The sequence below is a fragment of the Schistocerca serialis genome, chromosome 11 (assembly GCF_023864345.2).
Source record: "Schistocerca serialis cubense isolate TAMUIC-IGC-003099 chromosome 11, iqSchSeri2.2, whole genome shotgun sequence".
Lineage (NCBI taxonomy): Eukaryota > Metazoa > Arthropoda > Insecta > Orthoptera > Acrididae > Schistocerca > Schistocerca serialis.
The window spans coordinates 22,801,809-22,817,394 of NC_064648.1; positions in this window are offsets into that span (position 1 = coordinate 22,801,809).

Sequence of the window (15,586 nt, forward strand, 5' to 3'; positions counted from 1 at the left end):
TTTCATCGTCAATAAGAAGGTGCAAGGTATACAGTAAACCTGAAGTGAAGCATCGGAATCTAAAACTGGACTCACAGGAGAGGTTCAAATCATAGAAAGTGAGAGTGTTAGTCCTCTTCTACTTAGAAGGCACTGTGCCTTTTGAATTTAGTTCCGATGCAATTTCTGTGTTTCATCGTCAATAAGAACGTCCAAGGGATACAGTAAACCTGAAGTGAAGCATCGGAATCTAAATCTGACCTCACAGGAGAGGTTCGAATCATAGACAGTGAGAGTGTCAGTCCGCTTGTACTTAAGTCGGCATATTGCCATTTGTATTAAATTCGGATGCAATTTCTGTATTTCATCTTCAATAAGAAGGTCCAAGAGATACAGTAAACCTGAGGTGAAGCAGCGGAATCGAAAACTGGACTCACAGGAGAGGTGCAAATCATAGAAAGTGAGAGTGGCAGTCCTCTTGTACTTAAGTCACCATTGTGACTTTTGTATTAATTTCGGATGCAATTTCTGTGTTTCATCGTCAATAAGAAGGTCCAAGGGATACAGTAAACCTGAAGTGAAGCATCGGAATCTAAAACTGGACTCACAGGAGAGGTTCAAATCATAAAAAGTTAGAGTGTCAGTCCTCTTGTACTTAAGTCGGCATTGTGCCTTTTGAATTTCATTCCGATGCTATTTCTATGTTTCATTGTCAATAAGAAGGTCCAAGGGATACAGTAAACCTGAAGTGAAGAATCGTAATCTAAAACTGGACTCACAGGAGAGATTCAAATCATAGATAGTGAGAGTGTCAGTCCTCTTTTACTTAAGTCGGCATTGTGCGTTTTAAATTTAATTCCGATGCATTATTTGTGTTTCATCGTCAATAAGAAGGTCCAAGGGATACAGTAAACCTGATGTGAAGCATCGGAATCTAGAACTGGACTCTCAGGAGATGTTCAAATCATAGAAATGTGAGTGTCAGTCCTCTTATACTTAAGCCGCCATTGTGATTTTTGTATTAAATTCGGATGCAATTTCTGTGTTTCATCGTCAATAAGAAGGTCCAAGGGATACAGTAAACCTGAAGTGAAGCATCGGAATCTATAACTGGACTCACAGGAGAGGTGCAAATCATAGAAAGTTAGAGTGTCAGTCCTCTTGTACTTAAGTCGGCATTGAACCTTTTGTATTAAATTCGGATGCAAACTCTGTGTTTCATCGTCAATTAGACGGTCCAAGGAATACAGTAAACCTGAAGTGAAGCATCGGAATCTAAAACTGGACTCACAGGAGAGGTTCGAATCATAGATAGTGAGAGTGTCAGTCCTCTTTTACTTAAGTCGGCATTGTGCGTTTTAAATTTAATTCCGATGCATTATTTGTGTTTCATCGTCAATAAGAAGGTCCAAGGGATACAGTAAACCTGAAGTGAAGCATCGGAATCTAAAACTGGACTCACAGGAGAGGTGCAAATCATAGAAATTTAGAGTGTCAGTCCTCTTGTACTTAAGTCGGCATTGAACCTTTTGTATTTAATTCGGATGCAAACTCTGTGTTTCATCGTCAATTAGACGGTCCAAGGAATACAGTAAACATGAAGTGAAGCATCGGAATCTAAAACTGGACTCACAGGAGAGGTTCGAATCATAGAAAGTGAGAGTGTCAGTCCTCTTGTACTTAAGTCGGCATTGCGCCATTTGTATTAAATTCGGATGCTATTTCTGTGTTTCATCGTCAATAAGAAGGTCCAAGGGATACAGTAAACCTGAGGTGAAGCATCGGAATCTAAAACTGAACTCAGAGGAGAGGTTCAAATCGTATAATGTGAGAGTGTCAGTCCTCTTGTACTTAAGTCACCATTGTGACTTTTGTATTAATTTCGGATGCAATTTCTGTGTTTCATCGTCAATAAGAAGGTCCAAGGGATACAGTAAACCTGAAGTGAAGCATCGAAATTTAAAACTGGACTCACAGGAGAGGTTCAAATCATAGAAAGTGAGAGTGTCACTCCTCTTGTACTTAAGTCGCCATTGTGCCTTTTGTATTAAATTCGGATGCAATTTCTATGTGTCATCGTCAATAAGAAGGTCCAAGGGATACAGTAAACCTCAAGTAAAGCATCGGAATCTAAAACTGGACTCACAGGAGCGGTTCAAATCATAGAAAGTTAGAGTGTCAGTCCTCTTGTACTTAAGTCGGCATTGTGCCTTTTGTATTAAATACGGATGCAAACTCTGTGTTTCATCGTCAATAATAAGGTCCAGGGGATACAGTGAACCCGAAGTGAAGCATCGGAATCTAAAACTGGACTCACAGGAGAGGTTCATATCATAGAAAGTTAGAGTGTCAGTCCTCTTGTACTTAAGTCAGCATTGTGCCTTTTGAATTTAATTCCGATGCTATTTCTGTGTTTCATTGTCAATAAGAAGGTCCAAGGGATACAGTAAACCTGAAGTGAAGCATCGGAATCTAAATCTGACCTCAAGGGAGAGGTTCAATTCATAGAAAGTGAGATTGTCAGTCCTCTTTTACTTAAGTCGGCATTGTGCGTTTTAAATTTAATTTCGATGCAATATCTGTGTTTCATCGTCAATAAGAAGGTCCAAGGGATACAGTGAACCTCAAGTGAAGCATCGGAATCTAGAACTGGACTCACAGGAGATGCTCAAATCATAGAAAGTGAGATTGTCGGTCCTCTTGTGCTAATGTCGCCATTGTGATTTTTGTATTAAATTCTGATGCAATTTCTGTAATTCATCGTCAATAAGAAGGTCCAAGGGATACAGTAAACCTGAAGTGAAGCATCGGAATCTAAAACTGGACTCACAGGAGAGGTGCAAATCATAGAAAGTTAGAGTGTCAGTCCTCTTGTACTTAAGTCGGCATTGTACATTTTGTATTAAATTCGGATGCAAACTCTGTGCTTCATCGTCAATTAGAAGGTCCAAGGGATACAGTAAACCTGAAGTGAAGCATCGGAATGTAAAACTGGACTCACAGGAGAGGTTCAAATCATAGAAAGTGAGAATGTCAGTCCTCTTGTAGTTAAGTCGGCATTGTGCCTTTTGAATTTCATTCCGATGCAATTTTTGTGTTTCATCGTCAATAAGAAGGTGCAAGGTATACTGTAAACCTGAAGTGAAGCATCGGAATCTAAAACTGGACTCACAGGAGAGGTTCAAATCATAGAAAGTGAGAGTGTTAGTCCTCTTCTAATTAGAAGGCACTGTGCCTTTTGAATTTAGTTCCGATGCAATTTCTGTGTTTCATCGTCAATAAGAAGGTCCAAGGGATACAGTAAACCAGAAGTGAAGCATCGGAATCTAAAACTAGACTCACAGTAGAGGTTCAAATCATAGAAAATTAGAGTGTCAGTCCTCTTGTACTTAAGTCGTCATTGTGCCTTTTGTATTAAATTCGGAAGCAAACTCTGTGTTTCATCGTCAATATGAAGGTCCAAGGGATACAGTAAACCAAAAGTGAAGCATCGGAATCTAAAACTGGACTCACAGGAGAGGTTCAAATCATAGAAAGTTAGAGTGTCAGTCCTCTTGTACTTAAGTCGGCATTGTGCCTTTTGAATTTAATTCCGATGCTATTTCTGTGTTTCATTGTCAATAAGAAGGTCCAAGGGATACAGTAAACCTGAAGTGAAGCATCGGAATCTAAATCCGACCTCACAGGAGAGGTTCAAATCATAGAAAGTTAGATTATGAGTCCTCTTTTACTTAAGTCGTCATTGAGCGTTTTAAATTTAATTTCGATGCAATATCTGTGTTTCATCGTCAATAAGAAGGTCCAAGGTATACAGTAAAACTGAAGTGAAGCATCGGAATCTAAAACTAGACTCACAGGAGAGGTTCAAATCATAGAAAATTAGAGGTTTAGTCCTCTTGTACTTAAGTCACCATTGTGACTTTTGTATTAATTTCGGATGCAATTTCTGTGTTTCATCGTCAATAAGAAGGTCCAAGGGATACAGTAAACCTGAAGTAAAGCATCGGAATCTAAAACTAGACTCACAGGAGAGGTTCAAATCATAGAAAGTTAGAGTGTCAGTCCTCTTGTACTTAAGTCGGCATTGTGCCTTTTGTATTAAATATCGGATGCAAACTCTGTGTTTCATCGTCAATAAGTAGGTCCTAGGGATACAGTAAACTTGAAGTGAAGCATCGGAATCTAAAACTGGACTCACAGGAGAGGTTCAAATCATAGAAAGTGAGAGTGTCAGTCCTCTTGTACTTAAGTCGGCATTGTGCCTTTTGAATTTAATTCCGATGCTATTTCTGTGTTTCATTGTCAATAAGAAGGTCCAAGGGATACAGTAAACCTGAAGTGAAGCATCGGAATCTAAAACTGGACTCACAGGAGAGGTTCAAATCATAGAAAGTGAGAGTGTCAGTCCTCTTTTACTTAAGTCGGCATTGTGCCTTTTGAATTTAATTCCGATGCTATTTCTGTGTTTCATTGTCAATAAGAAGGTCCAAGGGATACAGTAAACCTGAAGTGAAGCATCGGACTCTAAAACTGGACCCACAGGAGAGGTTCAAATCATAGAAAGTGAGAGTGTCGGTCCTCTTTTACTTATGTCGGCATTGTGCCTTTTGAATTTAATTCCGATACTATTTCTGTGTTTCATTGTCAATAAGAAGGTCCAAGGGATACAGTAAACCTGAAGTGAAGCATCGGACTCTAAAACTGGACCCACAGGAGAGGTTCAAATCATAGAAAGTGAGAGTGTCAGTCCTCTTTTACTTAAGTCGGCATTCTGCCTTTTAAATTTAATTCCGATGCTACTTCTGTGTTTCATTGTCAATAAGAAGGTCCAAGGGATACAGTAAACTTGAAGTGAAGCATCGGAATCTAAATCTGACCTCACAGGAGAGGTTCAAATCATAGAAAGTGAGATTGTCAGTCCTCTTTTACTTAAGTCGGCATTGTGCGTTTTAAATTTACTTTCGATGCAATATCTGTGTTTCATCGTCAATAAGAAGGTCTAAGGGATTCAGTAAACCTTAAGTGAAGCATCGGAATCTAAAACTGGACTCATAGGAGATGTTCATTTCATAGTAAGTGAGATTGTCGGTCCTCTTGTACTAAAGTCGCCATTGTGATTTTTGTATTAAATTCGGATGCAATTCCTGTGTTTCATCGTCAATAAGAAGGTCCAAGGGATACAGTAAACCTGAAGTGAAGCATCGGAAACTAAAACTGGTCTCACAGGAGAGGTGCAAATCATAGAAAGTTAGAGTGTCAGTCCTCTTGTACTTAAGTCGGCATTGTACCTTTTGTATTAAATTCGGATGCAAACTCTGTGTTTCATCGTCAATTAGAAGGTCCAAGGGATACAGTAAACCTGAAGTGAAGCATCGGAATGTAAAACTGGACTAACAGGAGAGATTCAAATCATAGAAAGTGAGAATGCCAGTCCTCTTGTACTTAAGTCGGCATTGTGCCTTTTAAATTTCATTCCGATGCAATTTCTGTGTTTCATCGTCAATAAGAAGGTGCAAGGTATACAGTAAACCTGAAGTGAAGCATCGGAATCTAAAACTGGACTCACAGGAGAGGTTCAAATCATAGAAAGTGAGAGTGTCAGTCCTCTTGTACTTAAGTCGGCATTGTGCCTTTTGAATTTAATTCCGATGCTATTTCTGTGTTTCATTGTCAATAAGAAGGTCCAAGGGATACAGTAAACCTGAAGTGAAGCATCGGAATTAAAACTGGACTCACAGGAGAGGTTCAAATCATAGAAAGTGAGAGTGTTAGTCCTCTTCTAATTAGAAGGCACTGTGCCTTTTGAATTTAGTTCCGATGCAATTTCTGTGTTTCATCGTCAATAAGAAGGTCCAAGGGATACAGTAAACCAGAAGTGAAGCATCGGAATCTAAAACTAGACTCACAGTAGAGGTTCAAATCATAGAAAATTAGAGTGTCAGTCCTCTTGTACTTAAGTCGTCATTGTGCCTTTTGTATTAAATTCGGAAGCAAACTCTGTGTTTCATCGTCAATATGAGGGTCCAAGGGATACAGTAAACCAAAAGTGAAGCATCGGAATCTAAAACTGGACTCACAGGAGAGGTTCAAATCATAGAAAGTTAGAGTGTCAGTCCTCTTGTACTTAAGTCGGCATTGTGCCTTTTGAATTTAATTCCGATGCTATTTCTGTGTTTCATTGTCAATAAGAAGGTCCAAGGGATACAGTAAACCTGAAGTGAAGCATCGGAATCTAAATCCGACCTCACAGGAGAGGTTCAAATCATAGAAAGTTAGATTATGAGTCCTCTTTTACTTAAGTCGTCATTGAGCGTTTTAAATTTAATTTCGATGCAATATCTGTGTTTCATCGTCAATAAGAAGGTCCAAGGTATACAGTAAAACTGAAGTGAAGCATCGGAATCTAAAACTAGACTCACAGGAGAGGTTCAAATCATAGAAAATTAGAGGTTTAGTCCTCTTGTACTTAAGTCACCATTGTGACTTTTGTATTAATTTCGGATGCAATTTCTGTGTTTCATCGTCAATAAGAAGGTCCAAGGGATACAGTAAACCTGAAGTAAAGCATCGGAATCTAAAACTAGACTCACAGGAGAGGTTCAAATCATAGAAAGTTAGAGTGTCAGTCCTCTTGTACTTAAGTCGGCATTGTGCCTTTTGTATTAAATATCGGATGCAAACTCTGTGTTTCATCGTCAATAAGTAGGTCCTAGGGATACAGTAAACTTGAAGTGAAGCATCGGAATCTAAAACTGGACTCACAGGAGAGGTTCAAATCATAGAAAGTGAGAGTGTCAGTCCTCTTGTACTTAAGTCGGCATTGTGCCTTTTGAATTTAATTCCGATGCTATTTCTGTGTTTCATTGTCAATAAGAAGGTCCAAGGGATACAGTAAACCTGAAGTGAAGCATCGGAATCTAAAACTGGACTCACAGGAGAGGTTCAAATCATAGAAAGTGAGAGTGTCAGTCCTCTTTTACTTAAGTCGGCATTGTGCCTTTTGAATTTAATTCCGATGCTATTTCTGTGTTTCATTGTCAATAAGAAGGTCCAAGGGATACAGTAAACCTGAAGTGAAGCATCGGACTCTAAAACTGGACCCACAGGAGAGGTTCAAATCATAGAAAGTGAGAGTGTCGGTCCTCTTTTACTTATGTCGGCATTGTGCCTTTTGAATTTAATTCCGATACTATTTCTGTGTTTCATTGTCAATAAGAAGGTCCAAGGGATACAGTAAACCTGAAGTGAAGCATCGGACTCTAAAACTGGACCCACAGGAGAGGTTCAAATCATAGAAAGTGAGAGTGTCAGTCCTCTTTTACTTAAGTCGGCATTCTGCCTTTTAAATTTAATTCCGATGCTACTTCTGTGTTTCATTGTCAATAAGAAGGTCCAAGGGATACAGTAAACTTGAAGTGAAGCATCGGAATCTAAATCTGACCTCACAGGAGAGGTTCAAATCATAGAAAGTGAGATTGTCAGTCCTCTTTTACTTAAGTCGGCATTGTGCGTTTTAAATTTACTTTCGATGCAATATCTGTGTTTCATCGTCAATAAGAAGGTCTAAGGGATTCAGTAAACCTTAAGTGAAGCATCGGAATCTAAAACTGGACTCATAGGAGATGTTCATTTCATAGTAAGTGAGATTGTCGGTCCTCTTGTACTAAAGTCGCCATTGTGATTTTTGTATTAAATTCGGATGCAATTCCTGTGTTTCATCGTCAATAAGAAGGTCCAAGGGATACAGTAAACCTGAAGTGAAGCATCGGAAACTAAAACTGGTCTCACAGGAGAGGTGCAAATCATAGAAAGTTAGAGTGTCAGTCCTCTTGTACTTAAGTCGGCATTGTACCTTTTGTATTAAATTCGGATGCAAACTCTGTGTTTCATCGTCAATTAGAAGGTCCAAGGGATACAGTAAACCTGAAGTGAAGCATCGGAATGTAAAACTGGACTAACAGGAGAGATTCAAATCATAGAAAGTGAGAATGCCAGTCCTCTTGTACTTAAGTCGGCATTGTGCCTTTTAAATTTCATTCCGATGCAATTTCTGTGTTTCATCGTCAATAAGAAGGTGCAAGGTATACAGTAAACCTGAAGTGAAGCATCGGAATCTAAAACTGGACTCACAGGAGAGGTTCAAATCATAGAAAGTGAGAGTGTCAGTCCTCTTGTACTTAAGTCGGCATTGTGCCTTTTGAATTTAATTCCGATGCTATTTCTGTGTTTCATTGTCAATAAGAAGGTCCAAGGGATACAGTAAACCTGAAGTGAAGCATCGGAATTAAAACTGGACTCACAGGAGAGGTTCAAATCATAGAAAGTGAGAGTGTCAGTCCTCTTTTACTTAAGTCGTCTTTGTGCGTTTTAAATTTAATTCCGATGCAATATCTATGTTTCATCGTCATTAAGAAGGTCCAAGGGATACAGTAAACCTGAAGTGAAGCATCGGAATCTAAAACTGGGCTCACAGGAGATGTTCAATCATAGAAAGTGAGATTGTAGGTCCTCTTGTACTAAAGTCGCCATTGTGATTTTTGTATTAAATTCGGATGCAATTTCTGTGTTTCATCGTCAATAAGAAGGTCCAAGGGATATAGTAAACCTGAAGTGAAGCATCGGAATGTAAAACTAGACTCACAGGACAGGTTCAAATCATAGAAAGTTAGAGTGTCAGTCCTCTTTTACTTAAGTCGGCATTGTGCCTTTGGAATTTAATTCCGATGCTATTTCTGCGTTTCATTGTCAATAAGAAGGTCCAAGGGATACAGTAAACCTGAAGTGAAGCATCGGACTCTAAAACTGGACCCACAGGAGAGGTTCAAATCATAGAAAGTGAGAGTGTCAGTCCTCTTTTACTTAAGTCAGCATTGTGCCTTTTGAATTTAATTCCGATGCTATTTCTCTGTTTCTTTGTCAATTAGAAGGTCCAAGGGATACAGTAAACCTGAAGTGAAGCATCGGAATCTAAATCTGACCTCACAGGAGAGGTTCAAATTATAGAAAGTGAGATTGTCAGTCCCCTTTTACTTAAGTCGGCATTGTGCGTTTTAAATTAACTTTCGATGCAATATCTGTGTTTCATCGTCAATAAGAAGGTCCAAGGGATTCAGTAAACCTTAAGTGAAGCATCGGAATCTAAAACTGGACTCATAGGAGATGTTCATTTCATAGAAAGTGAGATTGTCGGTCCTCTTGTACTAAAGGCGCCATTGTGATTTTTGTATTAAATTCGGATGCAATTCCTGTGTATCATCGTCAATAAGAAGGTCCAAGGGATACAGTAAACCTGAAGTGAAGCATCGGAAACTAAAACTGGTCTCACAGGAGTGGTGCAAATCATAGAAAGTTAGAGTGTCAGTCCTCTTGTACTTAAGTCGGCATTGTACCTTTTGTATTAAACTCGGATGCAAACTCTGTGTTTCATCGTCAATTAGAAGGTCCAAGGGATACAGTAAACCTGAAGTGAAGCATCGGAATCTAAAACTGGACTAACAGGAGAGGTTCAAATCATAGAAAGTGAGAAAGCCAGTCCTCTTGTACTTAAGTCGGCATTGTGCCTTTTGAATTTCATTCCGATGCAATTTCTGTGTTTCATCGTCAATAAGAAGGTGCAAGGTATACAGTAAACCAGAAGTGAAGCATCGGAATCTAGAACTGGACTCACAGGAGATGTTCAAATCATAGAAAGTGAGAGTGTCAGTCCTCTTGTTCTTAAGTCGCCATTGAGCCTTTTGTATTAAATTCGGATGCAATTTCTGTCTGTCATCGTCAATAAGGAGGTCCAAGGGATACAGTAAACCTGAAGTAAAGCATCGGAATCTAAAATTGGACTCACAGGAGAGGTTCAAATCATAGAAAATTAGAATGTCAGTCCTCTTGTACTTAAGTCGGCATTGTGCCTTTTGTATTAAATTCGGATGCAATTTCTGTGTTTCATCGTCAATAAGAAGGTCCAAGGGATACAGTAAACCTGAAGTGAAGCATCGGAATCTAAAACTGGACTCAGAGGAGAGGTTCTAATCATATAAAGTGAGAGTGGCAGTCCTCTTGAACTTAAGTCGGCATTGTGCCTTTTGTATTAAATTCGGATGCAAACTCTGTGTTTCATCGTCAATAAGAAGGTCCAAGGGATACAGTAAACATGAAGTGAAGCATCGGAATCTAAACCTGGACTCACAGGAGAGGTTCAAATCATAAAACGTTAGAGTGTCAGTCCTCTTGTACTTAAGTCGGCATTGTGCCTTTTGAATTTAATTCCGATGCTATTTCTGTGTTTCATTGTCAATAAGAAGGTGTCAAGGGATAGAGTAAACCTGAAGTGAAGCATCGGAATCTAAAACTGGACTCACAGGAGAGATTCTAATCATAGAAAGTGAGAGTGTCAGTCCTCTTTTACTTAAGTCGGCATTGTGCGTTTTAAATTTAATTCCGATGCTATATCTGTGTTTCATCGTCAATAAGAAGATCCAAGGGATACAGTAAACCTGAAGTGAAGCATCGGAATCAAGAACTGGACTCACATGAGATGTTCAAATCATAGAAAGTGAGAGTGTCAGTCCTCTTGTACTTAAGTCGGCATTGTACCTTTTGTATTAAATTCGGATGCAAACTCTGTGTTTCATCGCCAATTAGAAGGTCCAAGGGATACAGTAAACCTGAAGTGAAGCATCGGAATCTAAAACTGGACTCACAGGAGAGGTTCAAATCAAAGAATGTGAGAGTGTCAGTCCTCTTGTACTTAAGTCGGCATTGTGCCTTTTGAATTTAATTCCGATGCAATTTCTGTGTTTCATCGTCAATAAGAAGCTGCAAGGTATACAGTAAACCTGAAGTGAAGCATCGGAATCTAAAACTGGACTCACAGGAGAGGTTCAAATCATAGAAAGTGAGAGTGTTAGTCCTCCTCTACTTAGGTCGGCACTGTGCCTTTTGAATTTAATTCCGATGCAATTTCTGTGTTTCATCGTCAATAAGAACGTCCAAGGGGTACAGTAAACCTGAAGTGAAGCATCAGAATCAAAAACTGGACTCACAGGAGAGGTTCGAATCATAGAAAGTGAGAGTGTCAGTCCTCTTGTACTTAAGTCGGCATTGCGCCATTTGTATTAAATTCGGATGCAATTTCTGTGTTTCATCGTCAATGAGAAAGTCCAAGGGATACAGTAAACCTGAGGTGAAGCATCGGAATCTAAAACTGGTCTCACACAAGAGGTTCAAATCATAGAAAGTGAAAGTGTCAGTCCTCTTGTACTTAAGTCACGATTGTGACTTTTGTATTAACTTCGGATGCAATTTCTGTGTTTCATCGTCAATAAGTAGGTCCTAGGGATACAGTAAACCTGAAGTGAAGCATCGGAATCTAAAACTGGACTCACAGGAGAGGTTCAAATCATAGAAAGAGAGAGTGTCAGTCCTCTTGTACTTATGTCGCCATTGTGCCTTTTGTTTTAAATTCGGATGCAATTTCTGTGTGTCATCGTCAATAAGAAGGTCCAAGGGGTACAGTAAACCTGAAGTAAAGCATCGGAATCTAAAACTGGACTCACAGGAGAGGTTCAAATCATAGAAAGTTAGAGTGTCAGTCCTCTTGTACTTACGTCGGCGTTGAGCCTTTTGTATTAAATTCGGATGCAAACTCTGTGTTTCATCGTCAATAAGAAGGTCCATGGGATACAGTAAACCTGAAGTGAAGCATCGGAATCTAAAACCGGACTCACAGGAGAGGTTCAAATCATAGAACGTTAGAGTGTCAGTCCTCTTGTACTTAAGTCGGCATTGTGCCTTTTGAATTTAATTCCGATGCAATTTCTGTGTTTCATTGTCAATAAGAAGGTCCAATGGATACAGTAAACCTGAAGCGAAGCATCGGAATCTAAATCTGACCTCACAGGAGAGGTTCAAATCATAGAAAGTGAGAGTGTCAGTCCTCTTTTACTTAAGTCGGCATTGTGCGTTTTAAATTTAATTCCGATGCAATATCTGTGTTTCATCGTCAATATGAAGGTCCAAGGGATACAGTGAACCTGAAGTGAAGCATCGGAATCTAAAACTGGACTCACAGGAGATGTTCAAATCACAGAAAGTGAGATTGTCGGTCCTCTTGTACTAAAGTCGCCATTGTGATTTTTGTATTAAATTAGGATGCAATTTCTGTGTTTCATCGTCAATAAGAAGGTCCAAGGGATACAGTAAACCTGAAGTGAAGCATCGGAATCTAAAACTGGACTCACAGGAGAGGTTCAAATCATAGAAAGTTAGAGTGTCAGTCCTCTTCTAGTTAAGTCGGCATTGTACCTTTTGTATTAAACTCGGATGCAAACTCTGTGTTTCATCGTCAATTAGAAGGTCGAAGGGATACAGTAAACCTGAAGTGAAGCATCGGAATCTAAAACTGGACTCATAGGAGATGTTCATTTCATAGAAAGTGAGATTGTCTGTCCTCTTGTACTAAAGTCGCCATTGCGATTTTTGTATTAAATTCGGATGCAATTCCTGTGTTTCATCGTCAATAAGAAGGTCCAAGGGATACAGTAAACCAGAAGTGAAGCATCGGAAACTAAAACTGGTCTCACAGGAGAGGTGCAAATCATAGAAAGTTAGAATGTCAGTCCTCTTGTACTTAAGTCGGCATTGTACCTTTTGTATTAAACTCGGATGCAAACTCTGTGTTTCATCGTCAATTAGAAGGTCCAAGGGATACAGTAAACCTGAAGTGAAGCATCGGAATCTAAAACTGGACTAACAGGAGAGGTTCAAATCATAGAAAGTGAGAATGCCAGTCCTCTTGTACTTAAGTCGGCATTGTGCCTTTTGAATTTCATTCCGATGCAATTTCTGTGTTTCATCGTCAATAAGAAGGTGCAAGGTATACAGTAAACCTGAAGTGAAGCATCGGAATCTAGAACTGGACTCACAGGAGATGTTCAAATCATAGAAAGTGAGAGTGTCAGTCCTCTTGTTCTTAAGTCGCCATTGAGCCTTTTGTATTAAATTCGGATGCAATTTCTGTGTGTCATCGTCAATAAGGAGGTCCAAGGGATACAGTAAACCTGACGTAAAGCATCGGAATCTAAAATTGGACTCACAGGAGAGGTTCAAATCATAGAAAATTAGAGTGTCAGTCCTCTTGTACTTAAGTCGGCATTGTGCCTTTTGTATTAAATTCGGATGCAATTTCTGTGTTTCATCGTCAATAATAAGGTCCAAGGGATACAGTAAACCTGAAGTGAAGCATCGGAATCTAAAACTGGACTCAGAGGAGAGGTTCTAATCATATAAAGTGAGAGTGTCAGTCCTCTTGTACGTAAGTCACCATTGTGCCTTTTGAATTTAATTCCGATGCAATTTCTGTGTTTCATCGTCAATAAGAAGCTGCAAGGTATACAGTAAACCTGAAGTGAAGCATCGGAATCTAAAACTGGACTCACAGGAGAGGATCAAATCATAGAAAGTGAGAGTGTTAGTCCTCTTCTACTTAGGTCGGCACTGTGCCTTTTGAATTTAATTCCGATGCAATTTCTGTGTTTCATCGTCAATAAGAACGTCCAAGGGGTACAGTAAACCTGAAGTGAAGCATCAGAATCAAAAACTGGACTCACAGGAGAGGTTCGAATCATAGAAAATGAGAGTGTCAGTCCTCTTGTACTTAAGTCGGCATTGCGCCATTTGTATTAAATTCGGATGCAATTTCTGTGTTTCATCGTCAATAAGAAGGTCCAAGGGATACAGTGAACCTGAGGTGAAGCATCGGAATCTAAAACTGGACTCACAGAAGAGGTTCAAATCATAGAAAGTGAAAGTGTCAGTCCTCTAGTACTTAATGCACCATTGTGACTTTTGTATTAACTTCGGATGCAATTTCTGTGTTTCATCGTCAATAAGAAGGTCCTAGGGATACAGTAAACCTGAAGTAAAGCATCGGAATCTAAAACTGGACTCACAGGAGAGGTTCAAATCATAGAAAGTGAGAGTGTCAGTCCTCTTGTACTTACGTCGGCGTTGAGCCTTTTGTATTAAATTCGGATGCAAACTCTGTGTTTCATCGTCAATAAGAAGGTCCAAGGGATACAGTAAACCTGAAGTGAAGCATCGGACTATAAAACTGGACCCACAGGAGAGGTTCAAATCATAGAAAGTGAGAGTGAGTCCTCTTTTACTTAAGTCAGCATTGTGCCTTTTGATTTTAATTCCGATGCTATTTCTGTGTTTCATTGTCAATAAGAAGGTCCAAGGGATACAGTAAACCTGAAGTGAAGCATCGGAATCTAAATCTGACCTCACAGGAGAGGTTCAAATTATAGAAAGTGAGATTGTCAGTCCCCTTTTACTTAAGTCGGCATTTTGCGTTTTAAATTTACTTTCGATGCAATATCTGTGTTTCATCGTCAATAAGAAGGTCCAAGGGATTCAGTAAACCTTAAGTGAAGCATCGGAATCTAAAACTGGACTCATAGGAGATGTTCATTTCATAGAAAGTGAGATTGTCGGTCCTCTTGTACTAAAGTCGCCATTGTGATTTTTGTATTAAATTCGGATGCAATTCCTGTGTTTCATCGTCAATAAGAAGGTCCAAGGGATACAGTAAACCTGAAGTGAAGCATCGGAAACTAAAACTGGTCTCACAGGAGTGGTGCAAATCATAGAAAGTTAGAGTGTCAGTCCTCTTGTACTTAAGTCGGCATTGTACCTTTTGTTTTAAACTCGGATGCAAACTCTGTGTTTCATCGTCAATTAGAAGGTCCAAGGGATACAGTAAACCTGAAGTGAAGCATCGGAATCTAAAACTGGACTAACAGGAGAGGTTCAAATCATAGAAAGTGAGAATGCCAGTCCTCTTGTACTTAAGTCGGCATTGTGCCTTTTGAATTTCATTCCGATGCAATTTCTGTGTTTCATCGTCAATAAGAAGGTGCAAGGTATACAGTAAACCTGAAGTGAAGCATCGGAATCTAGAACTGGACTCACAGGAGATGTTCAAATCATAGAAAGTGAGAGTGTCAGTCCTCTTGTTCTTAAGTCGCCATTGAGCCTTTTGTATTAAATTCGGATGCAATTTCTGTGTGTCATCGTCAATAAGGAGGTCCAAGGGATACAGTAAACCTGAAGTAAAGCATCGGAATCTAAAATTGGACTCACAGGAGAGGTTCAAATCATAGAAAATTAGAATGTCAGTCCTCTTGTACTTAAGTCGGCATTGTGCCTTTTGTATTAAATTCGGATGCAATTTCTGTGTTTCATCGTCAATAAGAAGGTCCAAGGGATACAGTAAACCTGAAGTGAAGCATCGGAATCTAAAACTGGACTCAGAGGGGAGGTTCTAATCATATAAACTGAGAGTGTCAGTCCTCTTGTACGTAAGTCACCATTGTGACTTTTGTATTAATTTCGGATGCAATTTCTGTGTTTCATCGTCAATAAGAAGGTCCAAGGGATACAGTAAACCTGAAGTGAAGCATCGGAATCTAAAAGTGGACTCACAGGAGAATTTCAAATCTTTGAAAGTGAGAGTGTCAGTCCTCTTGTACTTAAGTCGCCATTGTGCCTTTTGAATTAAATTCGGATGAAATTTCTGTGTGTCATCGTCAATAAGAAGGTCCAAGGAATA